Here is a 7,567-nt window from a genome sequence, read left to right on the forward strand (position 1 = left end):
AAATCAATGACCCCCTGGGGCGGGGCCAATTTTGACCCCAGGGCTTTTATTTGAACAAAACTTGGTAGACACCCATTAGAAGATGTTTTCATGCTAAATTTCTTAGCTCTAGCTCTTTGGGTTCTTTAAAAAGAAGAATTTTCAAGTTTTTACTATATGCATATAGGGAAAATCAATGACCCCCCTGGGGCGGGGCCAATTTTTGACCCCAGGGCTTTATTTGAACAAACTTGGTAGACACTAAACTAGAAGATGTCTCATGCCAAATATCTAAGCTCTAGCTCTTTGGGTTTTTTAGAAGAAGATATTTTAAGTTTTTTTTCTTTTGGTTGCCATGGCAACCAGTGTTCTGCATGGAATTAAATTTGAACAATTTTCAAAGGTGACCACCAAAGGAACATTCCTGTGAGGTTTGGATGAAATTGGCTTAGTGGTTTATGAGGAGATGTCATTTAAGGTATTATAACCCTAATGCATTACCTCCGCTTTGAAGAGTATTCAAATAGGCTAGAACTACTGTTAACTACATTGAAAATGAGGGCCATGGGTTCAATCCCCAGAAGGGTCACGTTTTTTTTCTTTATTTTTTTCTTTTAACATTATTTGTGTATCTCTCATGTCCCATTTGGAAAGAAAAAAGTGTCTAATTTTGATTTTTTAATTTATATTAGGTATTTACTTGGCTAAATTATGCTAAATCTAGTAATAAATATGGTACCTGATATTTTTCAAAGTGTAATATAATCAAAACTAGACGGTAAAAGTATTTTCATATTTTTACAAGATCAACCAACATACTTTTTTTTAAAAATTTAGGGAAACTTTGAAAACAGGCACTCATTTGGGTAAATTTAAAGAATTTTTTAAATTAGGCTCCCTAAGTAGAAAATTGGTCAGACACGTGGTAAAAATGGGTGGGGTAGGGTAACATTTTATACAGATTTCATAAATTTTAAGTAGAAACCATAATTTTGCTTATTTGGATTGTTAGCTAAATGGTACTATTTGTTTCTTACCAAAAGTTAATGGGAAAACATTTTTCATTAGAATGTTATTGCAGATTATTTAAAGGTTCCTACTTTCTAAAAAAGGGCCCTCATAACATCCTAGCAAGAGTTCAGAAAAGTGGCCATAACTTGATTTCCGTACGGTAAACTTTGTTTAAATTTTGCATACAGGTGCACTTTAAGGTATACATCTGACTTATGATGTCATTTTTTAGTTCCTGATAGTGCCCATTAGGGTCCTAATACCTTAAAGTAAAAGTTTTTGATCGGACGGACAACAAGCGATCACAAAAGCTCACCCTGTCACTTTCTGACAGGTGAGCTAACAAGAGCTGTCGGTAGGACAGCACGCTCGACTATTCTAAGTGCTTGATAGCAAAAGAGCCTTGATAATGTTAAATCTTTTAAGTTCACAAAAAGGGCTATTTTTTTTATATAAATTCATGTTATAGGCCTTAGAGAGAGTCTAATTATACAGTATTGGCTTGACTATTCGGAAGGAAATGTCACAAGGGTGTTTTTTTGAGTATAATAATATTTAAATTACCTATGAATACATAAATTTGACAGAAAAGGTACAAAGGCTTGTTATTAAGATGTTTTATCAAGTAAATCACTGCTTTATTATCATGAATGCATAAAATAGTCCCAAAAAAGGCACAAACCCTTCAGTAGTTGTTGATATAACAGCTTACAAGCAAAACTTTACCATGAATTTCTAAGTTGAAAAAAGGGGGAAAAATCCACCTAAATGCAAGATAGAATTATGGATCTTGTCAGTGACCTACAATTATGACCCTAAATCATAAGTGAAATTTTAAATAAATTTCTTTAATAGTTATTGAGATATGTAAAACTTGCATGTAAACATTAACCAAGAGACTAAGTAGAAAAGGGGATATGAATCAGCCTTAATGCAAGATAGAGTTATGGAACATGGTCAGTGACATACAATTATGACCTTCCAATTATGACCCTAAGTGCATGTGTAAAGTTTCAAGTAAATATCTTTGAAAACCTTTAACCAAAGTTCTAAGTTTCAAAGGGGCAAATAATTCTGCAAATATTGCAGGCAGAGTTATGCAATTTCGCAAACTGATGTACATTGTTACTATAAAAAAGTATTTCAAATTTCAATTGAATATCTCAAGCAATAATTGAGATATTTGACTTTACAAAAAAACTTTAACCAAAATACTAAGTTCCAAAGGGGCATAATTCTGTCAATATTGTAGGCAGAGTTATCCAACTTGTCAATCTGATGTACCTTGTTAGTATCAATAAGTATTGTAAGTTTCAATTAAATATCTCCAGCAATAATTGAGATATTTGACTTTACAAAAAACTTTAACCAAAATTTCTAAGTTAAATAGGGGCATAATTCTGTCAATATTGTAGGCAGAGTTATCCAACTTGTCAATCTGATGTACCTTGTTACTATAAATAAGTATTGTAAGTTTCAATTGAATATCTCAATTAATAATTGAGATATTTGACTTTACAAAAAACTTTAACCAACGCAGACGCCGACGCTGACGCCGACGCGACTACAATAGCTCTCATATTCTTCGAATAGTCGAGCTAAAAAGTAAACAATGTATATTATCTATGCCCCTCGTTAAAACATGATAGAAATATCCCCAGAACCTTTTTACTCACAATAATAATACATGTAATTATAACAGCATTAATAAGTACATCGCCTTATCTAATAGTCTGAATTTTACCCAATTTAATGTTGCATGACAAACATTCAGTTACTTCATACATAATCAGTGTTCTTTTCTAATTAAAGCATATATACAGAACTTGCTAACATGAAAAACAAATTTGGTCACGATAAGTTTATCTCATGTATAAAATTGCAACTTGCTTGCAATTTAAGTAATTTTACTTTAAGATTCTTATGCTAGAAAGTATGGTGATTGCTCAATTTTAAGTTATTTGTTAAAAACATTTTCATAAATCGGAAACACACTCTATAAATGGCTTGTTACTTCATATCAATTGTGAAATTTCTTTTATTAAGAATATTACTTACTGATAAATGTTCACAAAATTGCAAATACAATGTAAATCATAAAACAATGCTACAATGCTACATAATTAAGGTATTATCAAATTATATAATGATTAAGACATTATGGATTGAAATGATAGAAAAAACAAGCAAATGTAAAATGAACATAAAAAATTATATACATGTAACACTATTGACCATAAGAAACAGTTAAGTCAAACAAATGTAATAGTTATTATGCATTTAAATTTGGGGTGTAGTGTCATGTTTCTTCGGAAATTGAAGTCAAAATAGTTTATTTCTTAGAAATCAAATATTTCTCTGACAAAGATAGAAATGTTATGAGCATGTAAAGCTCCCACAAACTTTCTTATATAACTCTAGTGCAATCACTGTTTGTTTTTACTTTGACTAGAATCAAAAATGATACCTTTGTTTACAGTTTGTGTCCACAATGATAATAGCATATACATAAATATTATCTTGTCACTTGTGCCTGGTTATATAAAAAAGACAATTTCTAATAAAGGAATGTACAAGTTTGTTTTGTGTATGTTAAGAACAACTTAAGCATGTTTATAAAAAGTACTGGGAACATGGTATTTTAAAGGTATTATAAGTAGATTTCAACAATAATAAATGAATGTTTTCAAAATTTAAAAAAAAAAATGGGTCAAAGACAGAAAAGGTCGGGTTGCATTTCTATACCAAATATCATGATGCTGTAATGTTTTGAAAAATATTTACCACTGACCATTAATGTGGAAAATTTAAATAAGACAGTTAACAGGAAGTGGATGAATGAAAGACTTGAAATCGAATCCCACAGTATAAGACCATGTGTCAATGCTGTTTGTCAAATATCAAGAGCCTGTGATAAGTAGTTGCTAAAAAATCTGTCACAAAAATTTCCTACCATTGACCATTAATTTTGAAAATTTAACGGTAAATGGGGCTTGGTGAGCGACAGAACTAAAATCAAATCCGACGGTATGGGACCACGTCAATACTGTATACAAAATATCAAGAGGCTGAGATAAGTTGGTATGGAAGACAAAACTATGAAACTAAGAACGTTTGTTTACATAAATTCCATGAATAAGTTCAAGGTGGGGGGGGGGTAATTCTGGAAATAGTCATGCTTGTCACACAACATATGTGTAATGATAAGAAATATAAACAAGAGGGCCATGATGGCCCAAAGTCGCTCACCTGTATATAGGCCCCCGGAGCGGGGCCAGTTGAAACCACAGGGCTTTTATTTGAACAATCTTGGTTGACACCCATTCGAAGATGTTTCATGCTAAACATCTAGAGAAGAAGATTTTTTTAGATTTTACTATATACATATAAGGAAAAACCTATGACCCCCTAGGTTGGGGCCAATTTTGACACTAGGGACAAAATTTGAACAACTTTGGTAGAGGACCCATAATGATACCATATACCAAAAATCAAAGCTCTGGCCCATGTACTTTCAGACAAGAAGATTTTTTAATTTTGTGTTTTTTGAAATCCTTTTCTGGCCCTATGACCTACATATGCAACAGACCGGAACCATTTGAACAACTTTGAAAGGGGCCCACCCAAGGATCATTTCTGTAAAGTTTGGTCGATGTGCAGTCATTGGTTTCAGAGGAGATGATGTTTACGTTAAAAGTTGACGACGCACGACGACGGACACAGGGCCATCACAATAGCTCACCCTGAGCATTGCTCAGGTGAGCTAAAAAGTAAATTAAATTACTTATTATATTTCTTTAAAAAATAGTTCAAAGGGATATTAACCTGGAAATATTGCTTTAAGAGTAAATTATGAACCTAGTCACATAAGATGTAATTGATGATAAGGAATATGTATTTGAAGTAAGAGGTAGATGCCTTTGAAACTAAAAAAGTCATAGTAAAAAATAATAGTTTTCAAGTAAAAAAAATATCTGTGTGGAAAAGTGTGTATGGTACGTTTTAACATAAATAACTATTGCTTCTTATGTAAGTAGAAAATGCTTCGTCTTTTTTTGTCAATGTTCCTCTTGGAATTGAATATGGCGGTATTTTGGCTACTATTACCCAGGATGCATCAAATCTTGGAAAATCCCGAAACACATGATAACTTGCACTAGAACAACCCCGATAATACTGAATTTAACTGTATGACGTCTAAGTTACTTCTCCATCTATATTAAGCTCCATGACATGTCCAATCAATCAGTAAATCAATAAGTTGATTGATCATTAGAAATCAAAGAATGAATCATCGAGTCAATGAAATCGAGGAAATCAACACTCTGAAATTAAACAAATTACATCAACATAAAAATAGAGTTAAATCAATTTCCTTTGCCTGAAATGCATAATTATCATTTAAATAAAAACCTCCAAATTTATGGTCAATTACAATAAACCCATTCACACTTTCTATATGATCTACTAAAATAACCGAGGTATATCAAGTGAAAAAATACAAGTTGCTTCCCTTATCTTCGAGTAAAATTGATATCTCTTATGCTTAAACAAAACCGCTAGTTTGTTCTGATTAAATGTCTGCTTTTAAAATGAATTACACCAATAGCAAACGTTGGATCTTAGCTTCATCACAGTATATTCTTCAACACATCTTTTGACTCCACAAAGTATTCAAATGAACAGTTAACCCTACCACATGTCAGACCATTTTACATACAATTTATATAGTGAGAAAACAACCGGTTATCTTTATTCCTAAAACTACTGATAAGAAAAGCCTCTCGTCTGCTAGTTCTGAAAGTGTTTATCGGTGTATTAAATATTTACAACACATTGAACAGCTTACTTAACCTGTAGGTATATTAACTTATAATATAGCTATATGCTTTCTTTGGCCGCCACAATCATAAGTTCATTTAATGAAGTTATTATAAAATACATCATAATCATAAATAAATTCTAAACTCACCAGTTTGTGGAATTGAATGTACCAATAAAAGCATTATCTTCTTCAAACACGCATACTGTCAAACTCTCTCTCTCTGCTGTAACTTCTGCAAAATATAATAAACACAATGTGCAAAGTGATATGAATAAATTGTGAGATTAAGTAAACAGAGAGCTAGATTAACGGATTTTTTCTGAAAACAATTCTCAAAAGGTTCCAAATCACGAAAAACTGATGACATTTCGAATCAGACCACACTCGTTACTTAATTAAAAAATCATCTATGACATACACTCTATAAAACACTAATTCAAACCAAATGCAACTCAAAATAATACTGACCAACTATCAATAATCCATATTTCCAATAAATTAAGAACACTTTGAACTTTTTACAAACAAAGCCGCTTAAACATAGACAAAACAAGTGATATTGCGGGAAAACAAGGGAAACAACTCAAACAAACAAAAAATATATCAAGACACCTGAATTATCAACACTGTTACGCATCATGAAATCCAAATAAGAATTCCAAAACAGAATAAAATTAAGTTCAAATAATATTGGTAAGTTTTCTGTACCTACTTTTAGAAAATGATGAGACCAGCTTTCACGTCGAAAACTTTGTTTTGGTACGAACTACTTCCTTACGCAAAGTTAACGCGAATGAATACTAATGATATTTTTTACTGATTATATCCTGAAAACATGCAAATAATATACGATAGAAATAACACAATCAAAAATGAACTACTGACAATTCAAAATCTTATCACTTGTGTGTGACAAGAAAATCTGTGTAGAGCTACTTTGCGTTGTTCGGTACCCATTCTTCTATTGCAATCCCGCAAATTGTGATAGAACTGTATTCACTGCTAACGCAGCGAATACAAAAAACGATATTGTCAAAAATGCGTAACTTACATTGATATGTGAATATCTCAACATCATATATTATGTTCAAGATAAATATTACAAAATAAATGAAAACAATAATACAATTCTATTTTAAATTTATCTTGTATTAATAAGAAAATGGCATATTTGAAAAATAAAAAAGAGCGTTTTTCAAATTAAATTCATGTTACATTTAAATAGTGGGTATCTTTTTTTAAAGCATCTTATTTGTTATTTTCTATTTTATAAATTTTATAACGTTTTATAAAATATTTTATCCATTTCAAATTATAGAAGAATAATCATAATATCCTCTTTTCGACAAGTTTACATTATTTATCAAGGACTATTTTTAACACTTAAAGTGTTTTGTCTTCTGTTATTGATGGAGTTTTATAACAAACAATATTTCAATTTATAAAAGTGTATTGTATGCATGAGCTTGAAAAAGCCTTTTAAAAAGTAACAACAGTCTGAATACGCTTTTTCATTATAAGAGATTGGAAAATCTCATTACTTTTGCCGCACGAAACGTTACTATGCACTCTTAATAATCAGTCTGATTATGCTTTTGCCGATGCAAATTGCAGAGACAAGACTAGACTAGGAAGTCAAAACTGTATTTCACCTCACAATGGTATTCTATGTAGTATTGATGATTTCTACAGGCAGCTTATTAGCGATTTCAGACTCATTAACGTCCGTAATTGTTGTTTGTATTTGTCTTA

General features: G+C 31.3%; 1 long non-coding RNA gene across 1 annotated transcript; it reads right to left on the reverse strand.

The window, feature by feature from the left end:
* Positions 1-3,009: 3,009 nt before the first annotated feature.
* LOC132733757 (uncharacterized) lies at positions 3,010-6,361 on the reverse strand. The gene is made up of 3 exons (XR_009626211.1): positions 6,284-6,361; positions 5,963-6,047; positions 3,010-5,315 (listed from the first exon to the last, which is right to left on the reverse strand). It is a non-coding gene; the product is annotated as an uncharacterized LOC132733757 (long non-coding RNA).
* Positions 6,362-7,567: the final 1,206 nt, after the last annotated feature.

The sequence above is a fragment of the Ruditapes philippinarum genome, unplaced genomic scaffold (assembly GCF_026571515.1).
Source record: "Ruditapes philippinarum isolate M1 unplaced genomic scaffold, ASM2657151v2 ctg4527_1_1_1_1, whole genome shotgun sequence".
Lineage (NCBI taxonomy): Eukaryota > Metazoa > Mollusca > Bivalvia > Venerida > Veneridae > Ruditapes > Ruditapes philippinarum.